The sequence below is a fragment of the Carcharodon carcharias genome, chromosome 12 (genome assembly GCF_017639515.1).
Source record: "Carcharodon carcharias isolate sCarCar2 chromosome 12, sCarCar2.pri, whole genome shotgun sequence".
Lineage (NCBI taxonomy): Eukaryota > Metazoa > Chordata > Chondrichthyes > Lamniformes > Lamnidae > Carcharodon > Carcharodon carcharias.
The window spans coordinates 304619-329321 of record NC_054478.1 but is presented as its reverse complement, the minus strand read 5'-3'; the positions used below and the strand labels follow the sequence as shown (position 1 = coordinate 329321).

The window sequence follows — 24703 nt, the reverse complement described above, 5'->3', positions numbered from 1 at the left end:
CAAACGTTCCTCATATGTTAAGCCTTTCATTCCTGGGATCGTGATCATGAACCTCCTCCGGACCCTCTCCAGGGCCAGAACATCCTTCCTGAGATACGGGGCCCAAAATTGTTCACAATATTCTAAATGTGGTCTGACCAGAGTCTTATAAAGCCTCAGCAGCACATCCCTGCTTTTATATTCTAGTCCTCTCGAAATAAATGCCAACATTGCATTTGCCTTCCTAACTACCGACTCAACCTGCAAATTAACCTTAAGAGAATCCTGGACTAGGACTCCCAAGTCCCTTTGCACTCCAGATTTCTGAATTCTCTCCCCATTTAGAAAATAGTCCATGTCTCTATTCTTCCTACCAAAGTGCATAACCTCACACTTCCCCATGTTGTATTTCACCTACTGCTTCTTTGCCCATTCTCCTAACCTGTTCAAATCCTTCTGCAGCCCCCCCATCTCCTCAATACTACCTGTCCCTCCATCTATCTTTGTATCATCTGCAAACTTAGCCAGGGTGCCCTCAGTTCCTTCATCTAGATCATTAATGTATAAAGTGAAAAGTTGTGGTCCCAACACTGACCCTTGTGGAACTCCACTAGTCACCGGCCGCCATCCTGAGAAGGACCCACTTATCCCCCCACTCTGCCTCCTGCCAGACAGCCAATCCTCTATCCATGCTAGTACCTTGCCTCTAACACCATGGGCTCTTATCTTACTGAGCAGCCCCCTGTGTGGCACTTTGTCAAAGGCCTTCTGGAAGTCCAAGTAGATAATATCCATTGGCTCTCCTTTGTCTAACCTACTCGTTACCTCCTCAAAAAATTCTAACAGATTTGTTAGGCATGACCTCCCCTTGCTGAAACCATGCTGACTTTGCCCTATTTTACCATGCACTTCCAAGTATTCTGAAATCTCATCCTTAATAATGGACTCTAAAATCTTACCAACGACCGAGGTCAGGCTAATTGGCCTATAATTTCCCATCTTTTGCCTCACTCCCTTCTTAAACAGAGGGGTTACATTAGCGATTTTCCAGTCCTCTGGGACTCTCCCTGACTCCAGTGATTCCTGAAAGATCACCACTAACACCTCCACTATCTCTTCAGCTATCTCCTTCAGAACTCTGGGATGTAATCCATCTGGTCCAGGTGATTTATCCACCTTCAGACCTTTCAGTTTTCCTAGCACCTTCTCCAATGGTAATGGCCACCATACTCACCTCTGTCCCCCGACTCTTTTGAACTTTGGGGATGTTACTCGTGTCTTCCACCGTGGAGACTATATTGATGTTGGTTAAGGGAAGAATGTTGCACAGAAAATGTGGCACTTGGATCGGCATACCAAGCACCTCACTGACAGGCCACATCCAAAAGGCTGCAAGCTTCATTTAGCAACCAATTATTTAGGTGGCTACACACCTTCTGCTTGAGATTAGCCTTCATCAGTAGGAATATTGGCTCAGCTAATTCACAGAATCACAGAATTCTTATAGCACAGCAGGAGGCCATTTGGCCTGCCATGTCTGTGCCAGCACTCTGTAGGAGCAAATTACCTAATGCCATTTCCACACTTTCTGCCTGTAACCCTGAGCATTTTTCCTTTTCAGATAAAATTTCTGAAAATCTGGAAATGCTTCCGACTTCCCCCATGGAGCACGAGGAGCACAGCACGGCTTTGAGCTCTCCAGCCATGAATTATCCCTTTAAATTAAACCTTTTAAATCAATTACTCTAGGGCCCTTCTTTCCTGATCCTCGTTACTACAGAATATACAAACTATAAACCACAAAAAAGACCTTAAACTATAAGCGATAAAAGTAGTAAATATTTACCCGACCTTACCCACTATTTACCAGTCATTTCTCTCCCTTGTAGCCTCTACTGCTGCAGCAGGGCAAGACCACTCTCTGAAGATTTAAGAAGTTGGATAGCAAAGAAAAAAATGCAAAGAGCACCTCTTCCCCTCTGCACCAAATTCCTACTGTGCACCAAATTGCCAATACCCACACTCACTCTGGCTGTGTCTCACTCAGGATGAGATCTCTCCCCTGCTCATGTGCAAGCACACTGATCGTGTGCTTCTAATAGTCCCTTTCTTACATGCATACTAATCTTTAGTGATTCATGTGGCAGGACACCCAGATCCCTCTGAATCTCAGAATTCTGCAAACTCTCACCATTTAGATAATATGTTTCTTTTTAATTCCTTCCTCCATAGACAATTTCACATTTTCCCACATTATACTCCAAATGCCAGATTTTTGCCCAATCACTTAACCTATCTATATCCCTTCGTAAAAATAAAAACAAAAAACTGTGGATGCTGGAAATCCAAAACAAAAACAGAATTACCTGGAAAAACTCAGCAGGTCTGGCAGCATCGGCGGAGAAGAAAAAAGTTGACGTTTCGAGTCCTCATGACCCTTCGACAGAACTGAGTTCTGTCGAAGGGTCATGAGGACTCGAAACGTCAACACTTCTCCGCCGATGCTGCCAGACCTGCTGAGTTTTTCCAGGTAATTCTGTTTTTGTTTTATATCCCTTCGTAGCCTCCTTATGTCCTCTTCACAATTTACGTTCTTACCTATCTTTGTGTCATCAGCAAATTTGGCAACCATACATTTGGTTCCTTCATCCAAGTCATTTAGAAAATTGTAAAAAGTTGAAGCCCCAGCACTGATCCCTGTGGCACACCAATTGTTCCAACTTGCCAACCACAAAATGACCCTTTTATGTCTACTCTCTGTTTCCTGTTAGCTAGCCAATACTCTGTCCATGCCAATATGCTACCCCCTACACCATGAGCTTCTATTTTCCACAATAACCTCTCATTTGGTGCCTTATCAAATGCCTTCTGGATCCAAGTACAGTACATCCACCGGTTCCCCTTTATCCACAGCACATGCTACTTCTTGAAAGAACTCCAATAAATTGGTTAGACATAATTTCCCCCTCACAAAACCATGGGCTGAATTTTCCCCCCGTCAGGGGCGGGCGGGAGCAAGCGCGAACCTGATCGGTGCCCCCGATTGGGTGCATGCCGCCATTTTATGTGGGCGGGCCAATTAAAGCCCAGCCAGCGTGACGCACACCCAGAAGCGCTGTGCGCTCCCTGTGCAGTTGGGGGGGATTCCCTGAGTCAGGGCATGGGCACGAAAGAGCGCAGAAATCTCCCTGAGGCACGAAGGTGACTTCAGGAGATTCACGCACCCAACCGGGGGCACCGATCGAGTTTGCACTTGCTCCCGGCCGCCCCCAACGGGGGGAAAATTCAGCCCATGGTTTTGTGAGGGGGAAATCATGTCTAACCAATTAAGTTATGAAAAATGTAACGAAAGTAAAAAAAAAAATTTTAAGGACATGACCCCTCATGCGAAATTGTCTCATGAATTGGGACATGTCCATTAACTTTTTCAAATAATTTTATTTAATTAATGATCCCTTCATGAAAAACACGAAAGCCGCTTGGGCTCTTAGCCTGCCCGCCAACCTTAAGGTTGAACAGACAGCATTCTTAACAGCTTTAATTACTTTGTTAATGGCCTTAATAGGTTTGACAACCGCCGAACTGACAATCTAAATGACGCACGGTGACATCGGGACACCCACCCCCGCTCACTGACGGGAAAATTCTTCTCCATGTTGACTGTACCTGAATTTATCTAACATCTGCCATAACGTCTATAACAATAGCTTCCATCATTTTCCTATGACTCATGTTAGGCTAACTGGTCTGTAGTATCCTGCTTTCTGTCTCCCTCCCTTTTTGAATAAAGGAGTTACATTCACTATTTTCCAATGTAATAGAACCTTCCCCAAATCAAGGGAATTTTGGAAAATTAAAACCAACACATCAACTATCTCACTAGCCACTTCTTTTATGACCCTAGGATGAAGTCCATCAGGACCCGGGAATTTGTCAGCCCACAGCTCCAACAATTTACTCAGTACCACTTCCCTGGTGATTATAATTTTCTTGAGTTCCTGCCTGATTTTCCCAGTCTATATGCAGATTAAAATCTCCCATGATTATTGCTGTGCCTTTCTGACAAGGTCCCATTACTTCTTCTTTTATATTCCACCGTAGAGGCCTGTACACCACTCCCACAAATGACGTTTTGCCTTTATCATTTCTCATCTCAGCCCAAACTGCTTCTACATCCTGGTTTCCTGAACTTATGTCATCCCTCTCAATGTGCTAATACCATCATTAATTAACAGAGCTGCCCTTCCTATTCCTAGCTTCCTGTCCTTCCTTAATGTCATTGTCCCTTCAATATTCAGATCCAACCTATGTTATCCTGAAGTCATGTCTCTATAATGGCTATCAGATCGTACTTATTTATTTCTATTTGCGCTATCAGTTCATCTGTTTTGTTTTGAATGCTATGTGCATTCAGAATCAGAGCCTTTAGTTTTGTCATTTTATTATTTTTGTAATCTCTAGCCTTATCTGCTGATTTCCTCTTACTTTCTGTCCCTTCCTGTCACGGTCTGTTTATCTTTTTCCCTATTAATACCTTCCTCTCTTACCTTATCTCTACTCTTTGATTTACCATATTTTACCACATGTGATCCCTTGCCCACAATATTTAAATTAAAACCCTCTCTACTTCCCTAGTTACATGGCTCGCTAGGACACTGGCCCCAGCCCAGTTCAGATGTAGAGTCTCCCAATGGTACAGCCCCCATTTTCCCCAGTACTCGTCCCAGTGCCCCATGAACTGGAACCCACTTCTCCCACACCAATCTTTGAGCCACGGATTCATCTCTCCAATCATATTTACCTTATGCCAATTTGTGCGTGGCTCAGGTAATAATCCAGAGATTATTACCTTTGAGATTCTGCTTTTTAATTTAGTGCCTAGCTCCTCATACTCCTTACGCAGGACCTCTTTCCTAGTCTTACCTATTTCGGTGGTACCTACATGGACCACGATCACTGGATTCTGCCCCTCCCACTGCAAGTTCCTCTCCATCCCTGAGCAGATATCCTAAACCTTGGCACCGGACAGGCAACACAGCTGTCTGGACTCAGGTTGATGACTGCAGAGAAAAATATCTGTTCCCCTGACCATGCTGTCTCCTATTACTACCATGTTCCTCTTCACTCCCCCTACTTGAATGGCCTTCTTCACCGTGGTGCCACAGGCAGTCCGCACAACCACTTTGCAGTCCTTCTCATCCACACAGGTAGCAAGCACCTCGTACCTGTTGGACAAAATCAGGGGCTGAGGCTCCTCCATCACCTCATGCTGGTCCCCCTTACCTGCCTGACTCGCAATCACACCCTCCTGTCCCTGAACACTGACCAACCCTAAGGTTCTGCCTAACCTAAGGAGATTGACTGCCTTCTGGAACAAAGTGTCCAGGTAACTCTTGCCTTCCCTGATGTCCCGTAATGCCCACAACTCAGACTCCAGCTCAGCATCTTGGAGCCGAAGTTGTCAAAGCTGCAGAAGCTCTGCAGATCTGGCTGTCCGGGATTGCGGTGCAGTCACAGCACACCACCAGCCTTGTCTTTTCTGTCCAACTTTATTTATGTAATTGGTCAATTAGTTAATAAATTACACAGATACAGTCATATAAAGTTGCACTCACCTAGCTTGAAGTCGAGGAAGGAAACTCACCAACCACTGGAGTCTGAAAAAAAGTAGGAAAAGGAGCACCTTTTCGCCCTCTGCACTAGCAATTCCCACCTAAACCATGTTCCCAATTTCTCGCTCAATCTATGTATCACTCAGGTATAATGTGTCGTGTACCATGCACCCATTTCTGCAAGTAATATATTTTACTTTCATGGGATGTGGACATTACTGGCAAGGCCAGCATTTGTTGCCCATCACTAATTGCCCTTGAACTGAGTGGCTTGCTCAGCCATTTCAGAGAGCATTTAAGAGACAGCCACATTGCTGTGGATTAGGAGTCATGTGTAGGCCAGACCAGGTAAGGACAGCAGATTTCTTTCCCTAAAGGGCATTAGTGAACCAGATGGGCTTTTAAATAACAATCAATGATAGCTTCGTGTTCACCATTACTAAAACTAGCTCTCAATTTCAGAATTTTTAATTATTAATTTGAACTCAAATCCCGCCATCACTAGGACCCATGTCCCTAAAGCATTAACCTGTGTCTCAAGATTACTAGACAAGTGAGGTGACCACTATGCCACAGACTCCCCTCTATAGAGTTAGCGTGGGACTGAGTACAGTACCACCCACACAATGACCTAAGCAAAGACATGATCCAGACCTAGGGGTCAGTGTGGTGTTGAGCAAAGACCTAAGCATGGAGATAGCTCCCTTTACTGTACCCTTTACTGTAAATGGGTAAATAGTTCCAGTAGTTAATAAAGACTTACAGTTAACCTGCAGAAGACTACAAAGATTTCTTTAAGACATACCAGTCTGTAACTAACATCCTCCCAACAACTCGGGAGGAAGTCCCACCTCAGAGAGCTGCCAGCCAATCTGATTGGCCGGCAGCTCTCTAGTCCCTGCAATGCCAGAAGTTGCAGTGGACAGGACTGAGAGAGCAAGCAGCCTCCAGAGTCTAAGGGCAGAATCATTCCAGATTTGTACAAAGTGTGGTAGCAGGCATGAAAAATGTTGTTTTATCCACCGGCTGCAATGGCGCCTCATTAATAATGCATTCATGGGAAACATGCTGGATTAGTGGCAGGCGGGCTCCGATTCACCTGCCACACCATGACCTCAGTGCCTCCTCACTCTGGGCATCATATTTAAAGTGCGGCCTACTTCATGTCTTCAGACCAGGACTGCTCCAGGCCACAGATGGCCCCAAAAGCAAAGAAGACAGCAGCCCCCAGATTTGGTAACACCTTTCTGGGGCACCTGCTGAACACAGTGGAAGGATGTTGTGATGCCATCTACCCCTCTCTGGCCACTGGAGACCCACCAGAGTCACCAAACCAGCTTGGGGGATGGTGGCAATAGCAGTCAGTGCCACCGGAGCACAGAGGAGGTCAGCCATCCAGTGCAGGAAGAGGATGAATGGTCTCATCAATTCCACCAGGATAAGTCAACCACCTCAACACTCTCAACAAACACTCCCAAACCCATCACATATCCACAGGGATCTCATACCTCAAGGGACAACACCACTAACTCTCACACACACCCTCACATCCCCATCAGGCTCATATCCTCTGGAGCTCGTGTCCGCATCCTACCCATGGCTCCGCTCACCACAAAAACATTCCTTGCAGTGCCATGTGTCCTGTTCACACTCTCTCCATCTGTTTTCATGCAGGAGAAGCTGGCTCACATCAGCAGGGAGAGGACCCAGACTGGGGGTGGAGTGGCCCATATTAGGCCCCTCACTCACTTTGAAAAGCATGTCATCGTGCTGACTGGTGAGGATGTGGACCGTGCCTGTGGTGACGGTGAGGGCGGAGACGAACACTCACATGAGGTTCCTGCACCGCATCATCCCTCTCTCAACTCAACCGTGAATGTCTCTCTCTCCTGCTTTTGACTCTGCTGCCATGCACTAATTATCTCTACTTTGGTTCACAGGGAACTTTGCTAAGCAACCATCTCCCTCAGCCAGCCAGTCCCTCAGCTCCATCCAGGTCCTCACCTCCAGCCTAGAGGACATCTCCTCCATTGAAGAGGTGGAAATAAGCAGCCTGGAAGACCACAGCACTTACCCACACTCTCCACCAGTGCAGAGACACTCACCTCGTTGGGACCAAGATCTAGAGCAGGCTCAGATTCACAATTTGGTGGTCACCGCATGGACACGTGTCTGAAGCAGGAGGAGGCAGGTTCTGCCAAGCTGCTTGGCACTTGGGGGACTGCTGGGGAAGAGGCATCTGTGAGGTCCGAGTCAGATGATGAGCCTATGGATTCGGCCTCCCAACTCATCGTGGAGAGTCAGCAGAAGGCAGGGGAACATTATGCAGAGCTGTTGGAAACCCTCAACAGAGTGGCACATGAGTCTGAGGAGGGCATTGCCTGGTTTCTGATGAAGTGGTGCCCACATGTACATGCATGGAGGTTTCCATGGGAAGGATGGCGAATGCCATGAAGACCCTGGTTCAGCAGAATGAGGAGATACGTGCAGACCTACACTTCATCGCAGTAGCCATGGGTGAGTTCCTGCAGTGGCAACACGAGCGGGAAACGAGGCACCTCAACGTCCCTCCAGTTGCCCCTTCCCCTCAAGGAGCCAGGCTGGGGCCCTCAGGCATCTGAAGGGAGAAGGAGCAGCAGCTGGATACCCCTGGGTCACTGACTCAGAAAACTCGGAGGCTGTCCACTCCCTCCGAGGCTTCCTTGTCTCCCCTTTGTCCCCCTCAACCTCATCCTCTGTCACTACAGAGGGAGCAGCTGGCCCACAGGAGGACAGCCAAAGCAAGCCGAGGCTTTCAAATCTTCAGCTTTCCAGAGGACAACTGCCAAAGTCATCAGAGGCAACAGGGCCAACACTGCACAGACTGTCTCCACCCCTGCTGTGGATGACAGGGCAGGACCTAGAAGTGTTAAGCCTAGAAAAGTTAAGAAATTCTGATCACAAGTGGTTGCACGGGTGAACACATTTTATCACTTTATAATCTGAAAAATTATTCACTTTAACTGAATAATGTGTAAAATTGTCTTTCAGCTTCATTGACAGACTTCGCGAGTCCTCTCACTGTATCTCCCCCACTAGCAGTTCAGCTGCACGCAGCCAGACCACGAATGATTCTGGAAGGAAAAGTGTGTGTGTGGCAGGGCCTTTCATAGCCTCGTGCAAGCACTCCCCCACGCACGTGAAGCATTCATCCTTCACACTCACCTTACTATCATGAGCTGCCTGCTGGGGTTCTCTTTCAGTTGTCCATCTGAGCTGACCTGCATCTCTGCCCATCCACTGATTGCACTCCCATGCAGCACCCGTGGCTGTCCAACACTAAACTTCGCTCACTTTCAATTTCGACAACCATGGTCATGGTCAAGTATATTGTTAGCTGCCCCGTCCTGTCCCCTCCCCCAGTCACTCATGTCCTTTCCCCCATCACTGTCGACCCTCCTGGCATCACCTTCCACCTCCCCACCTATCAACCAGAACCCTTGGCTTTCTGAGATGTCCAGGTGAACGTGTACATTCCCCACCTTCCTGAGAATCCCACCCCCATCCACAATGAACTTCCCGCCCTCCTCCTTCCCAACCCCAGGGTCCGTGTCTGCCTCAGAGTACCCATCGTCCCATCTACTGCCACCATCATACCCCCACCCTACCAACTTCCTCTGCCTCGTCTTGCACTCACCATTCCCTCCTACCATACCCACCCTCAGTTCGCTCCCCAAGAGGCAATAATTGACTCAACAGACCCCTCCCTTGCTTGTTCACTTGAGCATCCTCCCACAACCCTTACTCCCTCCTCCCCCTGGACACCTTCCCCCTCCAAACTCCCTCTCTTACACCTTCCTCCTCCTTACACCTACATACCCACTTGCTGCATTCTCCCTGGTTACACCCTCCTCTCCCTGTACTCCCTTCTTCATCCTCCCAACCTCACCCCCCACACCCCCCCGGTACACCTTCGCCTCCCACTCACAGACCTTCCTCTCCTCACCACCCACACCCCCGTCGACCATCCTTAGCAGCCCATGGCCAAGACTGTGATGTTCTGAAGCAGACCTGAGACATCAATGGAGACCTCCCACCTTCCGTGAGCTGCGTTGCAATGGAGCCATGTCCATGAGAATCTACCCAGCTTGTGCTGCACGTGTTCCTCCAGGTATCTGTAGGGCTGCAGCATCTTCTGCTCGGATGTCCGTGATCTGAACAAGGCCCTAACAATAAGTCCGTACTTCTGCACATCTCGCTTGTCCAGACGTGTTCTGGGCCGGCAGGAAAACACACTGGCATAACGGTAAATCGGGCATGGGGGCGGACGATTCTGGTCGGGCCTTACTTTGTGTCCCATTAGCGGGATGCAAATCGGGTTCACGCTGGCCTCCAATGGGATTTATGTTCCACCTTGGTGAACACCATCAGATGATCCTGCTGTGCTTTCATGCCGGAGTGAAAATGATTTCTGCCACTCAAGCCGAATTCTCCCGTCCCCATCTGCCATGACGCCTGCCGCCAACAGGACTGGATGATTCTGCCCTAAGTTCCAGGAGTCTAGGATCAGGTAAGTTTGGGGGTCTCAGGGTAGGGTAGGGAAGTGAAACCCGGTGGGGAGTGGTGTGGGGTGGTGGGCAGAGGGGTGTTGGGGTGTTGGTGGAAGTGGGGTTGGGTGGAGGGAGTACCTTCAGAGGCCAGACCTTTTGTGGGGGGTCCCAATGTTAAAAATGGTTGCTGACGGAGGCGGCCATCCCCCCTTACCACCCAGGACCTGAGCAGGGTTACTTTTCGGGCTTCACCTCTACCCCTGAACTCCTCCTGCCAGCCTGAAGATTGAGGATGGGTGGTAAATTTCAGTGGTCAATAATTGGCCATTTAAGGGGAAGGGAAGGCTGGCTGGCCTATGTCTTGTCCATCCCAGCATGATTATGTGGAAAGGTCAGGGCAGGTGGGACCTTGATGGGAAACTATCGGAAAACTTTATGACCATCCCTCTGCCTACAATCCTCCTGGTGAGGAACGTAAAATTTGGTCCCATGTTGCCATTCATTGCTTTTTTGCCAATTACCTTAAATCTGTGCCTTTCTCTTCTTGATCTTTCTACCAATGAGAACATTCTTTCCCTTTCTACTCTGGCCAAACCCCTCATGATTTTGAACACTGAGTCTTGTGAAGCATTTCACAGCCATCAATCAGTCACATCAAACATCCAGCCACATTGAGCAGAGTTCAGTAAATTAATAGAATCACAAAGCCAGGAAATTAGAGGAAGATTTGAACAAAAAATCATCATTAGATCAAAAAGGCAACGTCACATAGTTCAGATTTTAACATAGTCACTGGCTAAATCACAACATGCAATTAGAAAACTCCTTTAGTGATAGCTGACATCATCAATACTCACTACATAAATGACTAACTGTCTAACACTAGTGCCACGGTAGTAGGTATTAAAGCAACCATTCACTCCCGAAGGGGATGATGATATAGTGGTAATATCACTGGCCTAGTAATCCAGTAATCCTTGTAATCCTAATGCTCTGGGGACATGAGTTCAAATCCCACCATGGCAGCTGGTGGAATTTAAATTCACTTAATAAAACCTGGACTATAAAGCTTGTCTTGGTGACCATGAAATGATTGTCATTAAAAAAAAAATCTGGTTAACAAATGTCCTTTAGGGAAGGAAATCTGCCATCCTTACCTGGTCTGGTTTAAATGTGACACCAGACCCACAGCAATGTGGTTGACTCTTAACTGACACTCGGTTCAAAGGCAATTAGGGATGGGCAACAAACACTGGCCTTGCCAGTGACACCCACATCCCATGAAAGAATGTAAAAATGTCTGCTCACTCATGAACCAGGCCCTTTCCATCTTATTGATACAGTATCTTAGGCTTTATCAATAGGGACATAGAGTACAAGAGCAAGGAGGTTATGTTAGACTTTGTATAAAACAGTGGTTTGACCTCAACTGAGTCCAGTTCTGGGTGCCCCACCTAATGAAGGACGTGAAAACATTGCAGCACAGAAAAGATTCTAGAATGGTTCCAGAGACGATGTAGTAGGTATTAAACAAATTATTCCCTCCAGAAGGAGTTATGTAGATAGATTGAAATAGTTGGAACTGTTCACTTTAGATAAGAGAAGGCTGAGAAGAAATTTGATAGAGGTGTTCAAAATCATGAGGGGCCTGGACAGAGTAGATAGGGAGAAACTGCTGGTGGAAGGATCGAGAACCAGAGGGCACAAGCAGTGGTGATATGAGGAAAAACTTTTTTACGGATCTGGAATACACTGCAGGCAGATTCAGTTGAGGCATTCAAAAGGGAATTTGATTTTTATCTAAAAAGGAAGAATGTACAGGGTTCAATACAAATACAAGAAGATGATTCAAATTCCCACTATTCCTTTACCCCAATCATATTTATACAGACACATAAACCAGTGAAGAGTTACCATTAGCTTGACACAAAGGCTTCTTGCTTGGGACTAGCAGTTTAAACCGTTTTCTTCTGGTGAATTCCTGAGCATTAACTTGATGCTTCTTACCCAATTCATATCTCTCTCTGAGACACTGAAAAACTGCACTCTAAACTCACTGTCACTGTTTCTTCAACTGCAAAGCAAATAAAGGAGTTTTCCAAACTCAGTCTTGCAGTACCACCTCTGCTAAACAGATCACTTTACTGAGTCCCATAACTGATTATTCAGTTAATAACTGTCCCGCTAACCTTGCAGTTTTTCTTCTCAGAGATCTTACATTCCCTGTCTTCTCTCTCTGACACACATTCACTCAACTCCTGTGTTTTCTGTGTCTGTGTCACTGATCACTGTTACCATGCAACAGTAGAGCTTTTCTATTTTGTGTTTTGTTTCCAGGAGCATTGAACTTTCATTCCCTTTTAACCCATTTAACCCACCCCTTTAATTTCAGGGGTTGTAAAGCCTCATTAAAAATGTATATGCATAAGCAAGCTCAAAAGACCTGAAACCTCAGTCACAAGTCTACCTGGACTCCCAGGCACCAAGGTTCATAAAGAACACCTAAATGAAACTGAAACAACTTTTACCTTTCTTAACATACAAATATGTATTCTAAATTCAGCTTAAAATTATACATTGTTCACAACATTCTCTCTAGAGCAGAGATGCTTGTGTTACTCTTAACCTTCTTAACATGGCAGAAGACATCAAGACAACCTCTGTTGTTGACTACACGGAACTGAAAGTTCCTGAGAGGCCCACCAGTGAAGAGAGTCTTGATTGGGACTTCAGCTCTGAATTGTCTTCACTCGTCGCAAAACTAGTTTGTCTAATTTCTTTGCAGGCAGCAGAAGCTCCTCTTTGGTCAGACCAGCCTAACCTTCAGATAATCACCACTGTACCTTGAGTGGAAGGCACAGGAAAATGATCAGCAACAGAAGAATGAGCCCCAACTGACTCCAACGGTTGCAGTCACACTATCTGCAAACACCACAGCACAGACATTGCAACCTCCAGCCCACATGCAAAGCTGCAAAATGATGCTGGAACAAGGAACTAGCAACATCAGCACGTCAGAGTACACCTCAGTGAGACACGGAGACACACGGAAGAACACAGTTCCACGATAAAAGCCAAACTGCAAAGTGAGGCAACTGATGAGGAACATCTAAACGACAAGGAGAGACACCCTCAACTCCCACAAAGATCACGGTGGACCACACAGAGAAAGAAAAACTGGGTTCATCCCACAAATGAACGGAGTGAACACTTTCCCAGAAAGAACAGGACAAGCCAGTGGTCCCTGAGCAGAGCAGCTGAGGAGTTGACAAAGAGAAGTTCAACTCCAAGGAGAGGAAATATCGTATCAGAAGAAGACAACAAAGTGTCAGAAACACAGACTGTACCTCAAACTCAGAATCAACAAAGGTTTGGTCTGCACTGGAGTGCTGCTTTGGGTGCAAAGTGGGAGTTTGGTGAGTGAGGGAGTTTGATGAAGAGGGGAGCAAGGTGCTACTTTCTTTTACTACATTTTATTTCAGCCCCCAGTAGTTGGTTCTTACTTTGGTGCAGGGGAAGAGCTGATTGGTGAGTAACTGGTAAGTTATTCTACTTATTCCAATTGTAATAAATAGTTTTTAAAGTTACGATATGGCAGGTCAGCTCAGTCCAGTGGAATGTGTATCCTGCAGTCTATGGGAAGTCATGGACACACCATGTTCTCTAGACGAACACATCTGCAGGAAGTGTCTCCAACTGCCGAAGCTTGAGCTCTGGGTTTCGGAACTCAAGCAGTGGCTGGAGTCACTGTGGTGATTCCACAAGGCTGAGAACTATGTGAATAGCACATTTAGGAAGGCGGTCACACTGCAGTTTAGGAGCATACAAGCAGAGAGGGAATGGGTGACTGCCAGGCTTTCTAAGGGAACCAGGCAGGTAGTGCAGGAATCCCCTGAGCCTGCCGTGCCTGCTGATCGCTTTTCCATTTTGGATACTGGTGAGGGCGATGGCTCCTCAGGGGAATGCAGCCAGAGCCAAGTCCATGGCACCAAGAGTGGCACAGCTGCACAGGAGGGGAAGAAGAAGAGTGGGACAGCAATAGTGATAGGGGATTCGATAGTCAGAGGATCAGACAGGCGTTTCTGCGTAAACATGGCTCCAGGATGGTGTGTTGCCTCCCTGGTACAGGGTGAAGGATGTCACAGAGTGGCTGCAGGACATTCTTTTGGGAGAGGGTGAACAGCCACAGGTCATGGTCCACATTGGTACCATTGACATAGGCAGGAAGAGGGATGAGGTTCTGAAAGCAGGTTTTAGGCAGGTAAAATGAAGGCCAGCATCAACTAGGCTTAGAATGCAGAATCATGTTAAATAAAAAGTTAAGGGCGCTCCACCTGACTTCATGCATCATTCACAACAAGGTAGATGACTTAAAGGCACAAATAGAGGTAAATGAGTAAGATCTATTTGTCATGACGGAAACATGGCTACAGGGTGACGAAGACTGGGAACTGAATATATAACCTTTAGGAAGGACAGACAAAAAGGGAAAGGAAGTGGAGTTGCACTGATAATAAGGGATGGGATCAGTTCATTTGTAAGGGAGGATTATTGATTGGAAGAATAAAATGTGGAATCTGTTTGGGTGGAACTAAGAAACAACAAGAGGCAGCAAACATTGATAGGAGTTGTTTATAGGCTACCAAACAGTGGTGGCAGTGTGGGGCATGGTATTGACCAGGAGATTAGAGAAGCATGTAGCATGGGTAAAACAGTAATCATAGGTAACTTGAATCTGCAAATAGACTGGGTAAACCTAATGAGCACTAATGCTGTGGAAGACGAGTATCTGGAGTGTGTTGGGGATGGTTTAATAGAGCAGCATGTTGAGGAACCAACTAGAGAACAGAGTGTAAAGTTGCCAGTAATAGTAGTAAACCAGAGGTTTGAGAGCATTTTAGAATACCACAAAGGAGGACCAAGAAACTCCTAAAGAAAGGCAGAATACAATATGAATGTAAACTAACAGAAAAAATAAAACCATACTATAAAAACTTCTAAAGGTATGTAAAAAGGAAATGTTTGGCTAACACAAATGTGGATCCATTACAGGCAGAGTCAGGAGAATTTTTGATGGGGAATAGAGAAATGGCAGAGAAGCTAAATGATTACTTTGTGTCTGTCATCACTGAGGAAGATATAGGAAATTTCCCAGAATTAGAGATCCAAGGGACCAGGGAGAATGAGGAATTGAAGGAAATTTGTATTAGTAAGAAGGCTGTACTGGAGGAATTAATCGAACTGAAGGTTGATAAGTCCCTGGGACCTGATATTCTACATCCCAGAGTGTTGCAAGAGGTAACTATGGAGATAGTGGATGCATTGGTGATCATCTTCCAACATTCTATAGACCCTGGAAAGTAGCAAATGTCACCCCACTATTTAAGAAGGGAGGGAACTACAATATTAGAGAAAATGCTAGAATTTTTTTTATATTTGTTCATGGGATGTGGACATTGCTGCCCAGGCCAACATTTATTGCCCAATTCCTAGTTTCCCCCCTTTTTCCAGAGGGTGTTTAAGAGTCAACCACATTGCTGTGTGTCTGGAGTCACACGTAGGCCAGATCAGGTAAGGATGGCGGATTAAAGATTTAGATTCCACAAAGGACATTAGTGAACCAAATGGTTTTTTACAACAATCAGCAATGGTTTCATGGTCATCATCAGATTTTAATTGAATTCAAATTTCACCATCTGCCATGGTGGGATTCAAACCCAGGTCCCCAGAGCTCTGAAGAAGAATCATACGGACTCGAAACATTAACTCTGTCTTTCTCTTCACAGATGCTGTTGGACCTGTTGAGTTTTTCCAAAATTTTTTTGTTTTTATTTCAGATTTCCAGCATCTGCAGTATTTTGCCTTTATCCCCACCTTGGGTGTCTGGAATACTAGTCCATTGACAATACCATTATGTCACCACCTCCCAAGTATTATAAAGGGTGTGATAAATCAACACTTAGATAATAATTATCTGATTGGGCATGGTCAACATGGATTTATGAATGGCAAATCATGTTTGATAAACCTGTTGGAGTTTTTCAAGGATGTTACTAACAGAATTGAGAAAGAGGAGTCAGTATCACAGAATTACACAGTGCAGAAGAGGCCCTTTGGCCCATCGAGTCTACACCAACATGTGAGAAACACCTGACCTACCTAACTAATCCCATTTACCAGCACTTGGCCTATAGCCTTGAATGTTATGACATGCCAAGTGCTCATCCAGGTACTTTTTAAAGGATGTGAGGCAACCCGCCTCCAACACCCTCCCAGGCAGCACATTCCAGACCCTCACCACCCTCTGGGTAAAAACATTTTTCCTCACATCCCCCTAAACCTCCTGCTCCTCACCTTGAACTTGTGTCCCCTCATGACTGACCCTTTAACTAAGGGGAACAGCTGCTCCCCATCCACCCTGTCCATGCCCCTCATAATCTTGTACAGCTCAATCAGGTCGCCCCTCAGTCTTCTCTGCTCCAACTAAAACATCCCAAGTCTATCCAACCTCTCTTCATAACTTAAATGTTTCATCCCAGGCAACATCCTGGTGAATCTCCTCTGCACCCCCTCCAGTGCAATCATATCTTTCCTATAATGTGGCGACCAGAACAGCACACAGTACTCCAGCTGTGGCCTCACCAAGGTTCTATACAACTCCAACATGACCTCCCTACTTTCGTAATCTATGCCTCGATTGATAAAGACAAGTGTCCCATATGCCTTTTTCACCACCCCACTAACATACCCCTCCACCTTCAGAGATCTATGGACACACATGCCAAGGTCCCTTTGTTCCTCAGAACTTACTAGTGTCATGCCATTCATTGAATACTTCCTTGTCAAATTACTCCTTCCAAAGTGTATCACCTCTCACTTTTCAGGGTTAAATTCCATCTGCCCATTTGACCATCCTGTCTATACCTTTCCTATAGTGCAAGACACTCAACCTCATTGTTAACCACTCGGCCAATCCGCAAACTTACTAATCCTACCCCCCACATAGTCATCTATGTCATTTATATAAATGACAAATAATAGGGGAGCCAGCACAGATCCCTGTGGTAAGCCTCTGGGCACTGGCTTCCAGTCACTAAAGCAACCTTCTGTCATCACCCTCTTTCTCCTACAACTAAGCAAATGTTGAATCCACCATATCAAATTAGCCTGTATCCCATGTGCATTTGCTTTCTTTATAAGTCTCCCATGTGGGACCTTGCTGAAATCCATATAAACTACATCAACTGCACTACCTTCATCTACACACCTGGTCACCTCCTCAAAAAATTCAATCACATTTGTTAAGCATGACCTCCCTCTGACAAGGCCATGCTGACTTTCCCTGATCAAACCTTGCCTCTGCAAGTGGAGATAGATTCTCTCCTTCAGAATTTTCTCCAATAGTTTCCTTACCACTGACATGAGACTCACTGGCCTGTAGTTCCCTGGCTTAACTCTACAACCCTTCTTAAATAGTGGAACCACATTAGCTGTTCTCCAGTCCTCTGGCACCTCCCCTGCGGCCAGAGAAGAATTAAAAATTTGGGTCAGAGCCCCTGCAATCTCCTTTAGCAGTCTAGGACACAAATCATCTGGACCTGGAGATTTGTCCACTTTTAAGCCTGCCAACACCTCCAATACCTTGTCACTGCCTATATCAATTTGTTCAAGAACCTCGCAGTCTCTCTCCCCAAGTTCCATACCTTCATTCTCATTCTCTTGGGTGAAGACGCATGTGAAGTATTCGTTCAACACTCTACCGATGTCCTCAGATTCCACTCATAGATTGCCCGCTTGGTCCCTAATGGGCCCTACTCTTTCCCTGGTTAAATTCTTCCCATTGATATACTTACAGAATTTCTTGGGATTTTCCCTACTTTTACCAGCCAGAGCTTTCTCATATTCCCGTCTTTGCTTTCCTAATTGCGTTCTTAAGCTCCACCCTGCACTTTCTGTACTCCACTAATGCCTCTGCTGATTTGCTCCCCTTGTACCTGCTAAAAGCCTCTCTTTTCCTTCTCATCGTATCCTGAATATCTCTGATCATCCATGGTTCTCTGGGCTTGTTACTCCTTTCTATCACCCTAGAGGGAACATGTTGAGCCTGCAGCCTCCCCATTTCCTCTTTGAATGCCCCCCACTGCTCCTCTGTAGATTTCCCCACAAGTAGCTGTTCCCAGTCTATCTTGGCCAGATCCTGCCTTATTTTACTAAAATCCACTATCCCCCAATCCAAAACAGTTTTTTGCAACTTGTCTATTTCTTTGTCCATAATAAGTTTAAATTGTACCATGTTGTGGTCACGATCACTAAAATGCTCCCCCACCACCTCAGCCACCTGTCCAGCTTCTTTCCCCAGAATTAGGTCCAGCACTGCGCCGTCCCTTGTTGGACCCTCTACATATTGACCTAAAAGGTTCTCCTGTACATATTTCAAGAAATCCACTCCATCCAAGCCCTTAACACTATGTTTATTCCAGTTAATGTTGGGAAAGTTGAAATCAACTAATATAATTACCTTATTGTTTTTGTTTTTACACACCTCTGCAAATTGTGCACATATTTGCTCCTCAATTTCCCACTGACTATCTGGAGTGTTTAATAAACACCTAACAATGTGGCTGCCCCTTTTTTATTCCTAAACTCTACCTACAAAGCTTCATTCGATGCCCCCTCCAAGATATCATCTCTCCTTACTGCAGTAATTGACTCCTTAACTAATAATGCAACACCTCCTCCTCTTTTACCCTCTCCCCTGTCTCGCCTGAAGATTCTATATCCTGGAATGTTGAGCTGCCAATCCCGCCCCTCCCTCAACCACGCCTCAGTGATGGCTACTATATCACAATTCCGCCTGTCAATCCTCACCCTTACCTCATCCGTTTTATCTGTAATATGCCTGGCATTAAGTTAGAGGCCATCCAACCTTGCCTTATTCCCTTGAAACTAAATGCAACTGTATTCCCTCTGACTTGATTGTTTTACTGTAAATGTAATATACTTGGACTTTCAGAAGGCTTTTGATAAAGTCGTCCCCCCCCCCGTCCCCAACTCCCACCGGGAGGATGGTTGGCAAAATTAAAGCACATAGGATAGGCAGTAATAATTGGCATGGATTAAGGATTGGCTACATACATACGGACATACAAAAGAGGAGCAGGAATAGGCCATTCAGCCCCTCGAGCCTGCTCCACCATTCAATAAGATCATGGCTGATCTGTTTGTGTTTTGAATTCCACATTCCCAATAACCTTTGATTCCTCTTCCTAACAAAAATCTATATACAAAACAAAAACAAAAATACCTGGAAAAACTCAGCAGGTCTGGCAGCATCTACAGAGAGGAGCATAGTTTACGTTTCGAGTCCGAATTACTGTGCTCCTCTCCGTAGATGCTGCCAGACCTGCTGAGTTTTTCCAGGTATTTTTGTTTTTGTTTTGGATTTCCAGCATCCGCAGTTTTTTGTTTTTATATTAGCAAGAACCTTTGCCTTAAAAATATTCAATGACCCCGCCTCCACCGCCTTCTCAGGCAGAGTTCCAAAGTCACACAACCCTCTGAGAGAAAAATCCTTTCCTCATCTCTGTCCTGAAAGGGCGACCCCTAATTTTAAAACAGTAACAGGCAGAAAACAGCAGGAATAAACAGGTCATTCTCATGTTGGCATGCTGTGACTAGTGGGGTGCCACAGGGATTAGTACTTGGCCCCCAGCAGTTCATAATATATATCGATAATTTAGGTGTGAGGACCAAATGTAGCATTTCCAAGTTTGTGCATGACACAAAGCTAGGTGGGAATGGGTGTAATGAGGAAGATGCAAAGTGGCTTCAAAGGGATTTGGACAGACTTAGTGAGTGGGCAAGAACATGGCAGATGAAATATGTGGGAAAATGTGAGGTTATCCACTTTGGTAGGAAGAACAGATGTGTAGAGTATTCCTTAAACAGTGAGTGATTAGAAAGTGTAGATGTACAAAGGGACTTGAAAGGAATTGAAGGAAATTAGATTTACTAAAACAATAGTGCTGGAGAATTTAATGAGGCTGAAAGCCAATAAATCCTCAAGGCCTGATAATCTAGCCCCAGAGTGCTAAAAGAGGTGGTCATGGAAACAGTGGATGTGTTGGTTTTTATCCTCCAAAATTGTATGGATTCTGGAACAGTCCCATCAGGTTGGAGGGTGGCAAATGTAATCCCACCGTTCAAAAAAGGAGAGAGGGAGAAAACAGGGAATTACAGACCGGTTAGCCTAACCACAGTTGTAGGAAAAATGCTACAGTGTATTATAAAGGATGTGATAACAGGACACTTAGAAAATATCAATGTGATTAGACAACGTCAACATGGATTTATGACAATGTTTGACAAACCTACTGGAGTTTTTTGAGGATATAACTAGCAGAATAGATAAAGGAAAACCAGTAAATGTGATGTATTTGGATTTTCAGAAAGCTTTTGATAAGGTCTCACATAAGAGGTTAGTGTGTAAAATTAAAGCAACTGGGACTCGAGGTATTGGCCGGGATTGAGAATTGGTTAACAGACAGGAAACAGAGAGTAGAATAAATAGGTATTTTTCAGGGTGGCAGGTGGTAACTAGTGGGGTATGGCAGAGGTCAGTGTTGGGTCCCAGCTATTCACAATATCTATCAGTGATTTGGATGAGGAGACCAAGTGTAATATTTCCAAGTTTGTGGAGGACACAAAGCTGGGTGGGAATGTATGTAATGAGGAAGATGCAAAGTGGCTTCAAGGTGATTTAAACAGGTTGAGTGAGTGGTGAAATATATGGCAGATGCAGTATAATGTGGATAAGTGTGAAGTTATCCACTTTGGTAGGTAAAACAGAATGGCAGAGTATTATTTAAATGGTGATAGATTGGGAAATGTTGATGTACAAAGGGACCTGGGTATCCTCGTACACCAATCAGTGAAAGCAAGCATGCAGGTGCAGCAAGCAGTTAAGAAGGCAAATGGTATGTTGGCCTTCGTTGCGAGAGGACTTGAATACGGGAGCAAGGATGTCTTACTGCAGCTGTATATGGCCTTGTTGAGACTACACCTGAAGTATTATGTGCAGTTTTGGTCTCCTTACCTAAGAAAGGATATACTTGTCATAGAGAAAGTGCGGTGAAGGCTCACCAGACTGATTCCTGGGATGGTAGGATTGTCGTATAAGGAGAGATTGGGTTGACTAGGCCTATATTCACTGGAGTTCAGAAGAATGAGAGGGAATTTTGTTAAAACGTATAAAGTTCTGACAGGACTGGACAAACTGGATGCAGGGATGTGTTTCCTCTGGATGGGAGGTTCAGAATGGATACAGAATGGATACATTCTAACGAGTAAGAAAATGTCCAAGGGACGGACACACCATCCGTGGTTAACTAGAAGGTTAAAGATAATATCAAACTTAAAGAAAAAGCATATAATTGTGCAAAGATGGGTGGAAGGCCAAAAGATTCGACAGCTTGTAAGAACAGCAAAGAATGACTAAAAGACTAATAAGGAGGGGAAAATTAGGGTTTGAGAGAAATCTAACCAGAAATATAAAAACATATTAAGAATTTTTATAAATATTTAAAACAGAAACGAGTTAACAAAGTGAGCATGGGTCCTATAGAAAATGAGTCTGGAGAATTGATAGTGGAAAACAAGGAGATGTCAGATGAATTGAACAAGTATTTTGCATCAGTTTTCACTATAGAGGATACAAGTAGCTATAAACCCAGAAGTAGCTATAAACCAGGAAATGGAAATAGGGAAGGACATCAGGAAAATTACAGTCACCAGAGAAGTGGTACTGAGTAAATTGTTGGAGCTGCGGACTGACAAGAGCCCGGATGGACTTCATCTTAGAGTCTTAAAGGAAGTGTCTAGTGAGATAGTTGATGCATTGGTTTTAGTTTTCCAAAACTCCCTAGATTCGGGGAAGGTCCCATTAGATTGGAAGATGGAAAATGTAACTTCATTATTCAAAAAGGGAGGGAGACAGAAAGTGGGAAACTACAGGCCAGTTAGCTTAACATCTGATATAGGGAAAATGTCAGAAACTATTATTAAAGAAGTTATAGCAGGGCACTTGGATAAGCTCAAGGTTATCAGGCAGAGTCAACAGGGTTTTTTGAAAGGGGAATCATGTTTAACCAACTTTTTGGAGTTCTTTGAGGAAGTAACATGTGCTCTGGATAAAGGGGAACCAGTGGATGTAAAGTATTTAAGTATTCAGAAGGCATTTGATAAAGTGCCACATCAAAGGTTATTGCGGAAAATAAAAGCTCATGATATAAGGGTTAACTTATTGGAATGGATAGAAAATTGGCTGGCTAACAGGAAGCAGAGAGTAGGCATAAATAGGTCTTTTTCAGGTGGCAAATTGTAATGAGTGGTGTGCCACAGGGATCGATGCTGGGACCTCAACTGTTTACAATTTATATGAATTACTTGGATGAAAGGATTGGTTGCCAAATTTGCTGATAACACAAAGATAGGTAGTTAAGTAAGTTGTGAAGAGGACATAAAGAGGCTACAAAAATTTATAGATAGCTTAAGCGAGTGGGCAAAGTTCTAGCAGATGGAGGATAATGTGCGAAAATGTGAAATTTTCCATTTTGGCAGGAAGAATGAAAGAAACAAATTATCTGGAACAGAGCTCTGAGGTGCAGAGGGATCTGGGTATCCTAGTGCATGAATCACAAAAGGCTAGTTTGCAAGTACTCCAAGTATTTAGGAAGCTAATAGAATGTTATCATTTATTGCAAGGGGAATTGAATACAAAAGTAGGGAGGTTATGCTTCAATTGTACAGGGCACTAATGAGACCACATTTAGAGTGCTGTGTACAGTGTTGGTCACCTTATTTAAGGGAGGAGGTAAATGCATAGGAAGATCAGAGAAGGTGTACCAGACTAAACTTGGAATGGGTGGGTTGTCTTGTGAGGAAAGGTTGGATAGGTTAGGCTTGTATCCGCTGGAGTTTAGAAGAGTAGGAGGTGACTTGATTGAAACATATAAGATCCTGAGGGGTCTTGACAGGGTGGATGTAGAAAGGATGTTTCCTCTTATGGAAGAATCTAGAATTAGGGTCACTGTTTAAAAATAAGGGTCACTCATTTAAAACAGAGATGAGGCGAATTTTTTTCTCTCAGAGGATCGTGAGTCTTTGGAACTCTTTTCTTGAAAAGGTGGTGGAAGCAGAGTATTTGAATATTTTTAAGGCAGAGATGGTTAGATTCTTTGTAAGCAAGGGGGGGTGAAAGGTTATCAGGGGTAGGCGGGATGCAGATTTCAGATGACTGTCGGATCAGCCATGATCTTATTAAAAGGTGGAGCAGGCTCAAGGGGCTGAATAGCCTACTCCTGTTCCTTGTTTGTAGGTTTGTAACAAGGGGTCTGAGTCTCAGGATACAGGGTAGGCCATTTAGGATTGAGATGAGGAGAAATTTCTTCACTCAGTGGGTGGTGAACCTGTGGAATTCTCTACCACAGAGGGCTGTGGAGGCCAAGTCACTGAATATATTTAAAAAGGAAATACATAGATTTCTAGATTCTAAAGGCATCAAGGGGAGAGAGTGGGAGCATAGCATTGAGGTAGAGAATCAGCTATGATCATATTGAATGGCGGAGCAAGCTCGAAGGACCAAATGACCTACTCCTGCTCCTACTTTCTATGTTTCAATGTTTGAAGCTGAGATTGACAGATTCTTAAATACCAATGACATAAAGAGATATGATGATAGTTTGGGAAAAAAGCATTGAAGTCGATAATCAACCATGATCGTATCGAATGGTGGAGAAGGCTCAATGGGCTGAATGGCCTAATCATGCTCCTATGGTCCTATGCTTCCCAAATCAAGAGAGCTTACCACTCTTCCAAATGTGACCTGAACAGGATCTGGAAGAATTGTCAAGCCTCCAGACTGTCACAATTTACGAAGTCAGACTTGGCGGGGTGGTTGGGGGGGGGTGGTGGCGAGGGGGTGAAGGGGTGGCACAACTGTAATGTAAATGTTTTGGGTGATTATTTGAGGGTAGGTGTAGTAAAAGTGTATCTGGCATAGCGAGGGTTAATGTGGGATTGGGAAACAGTACAACCCACAGTGTGATGTAAAGAGACACACTGACCTGAGAATAGGGTCAGTTGTGGCCTGGACAGAGATCTGTGCAGAAGCAAGCATGAAGTTAGCTCATGGCTTGGGTTATACCCTGTATGATGTACATAGTTATGTGTTAGCAATAAACACTTAATGTACAACCATACAAGACTCGGAACCTTTTTGTGAGACCTACTGAACATACAAATCACATTGTTGAGAACCTTGGTATCCTGTTTGACCCTGAACTATGCTTTCAATTCCATATTCTCTCCATCACAAAGATCGCCTACGTCCACCTCCGTACCATTGCCTGTTTTCGCCACTGCTCATGTTCTGCTGATAAAGGCATAGAATCAGGAATAAGCCATTCAGCCCCTGTGGCCTGTTTCACCTATCCCAAAGGCTTTGTCACCTTCAGGTTATTTCAGTGCTCTTTGGCACAGGCTTTATTCTCCACTTGCTAAATTTCAGCGCATTGAAATTTTGGT

The 24703-nt window shown here is 44.8% G+C and overlaps 1 protein-coding gene across 1 annotated transcript in view; it reads left to right on the top strand.

Annotated features, from left to right (window-relative positions):
• LOC121285053 (E3 ubiquitin-protein ligase MARCHF4-like) overlaps positions 1 to 24703 on the top strand; it is a 143301-nt gene that overhangs the window by 75369 nt on the left and 43229 nt on the right. The window lies entirely within an intron of this gene.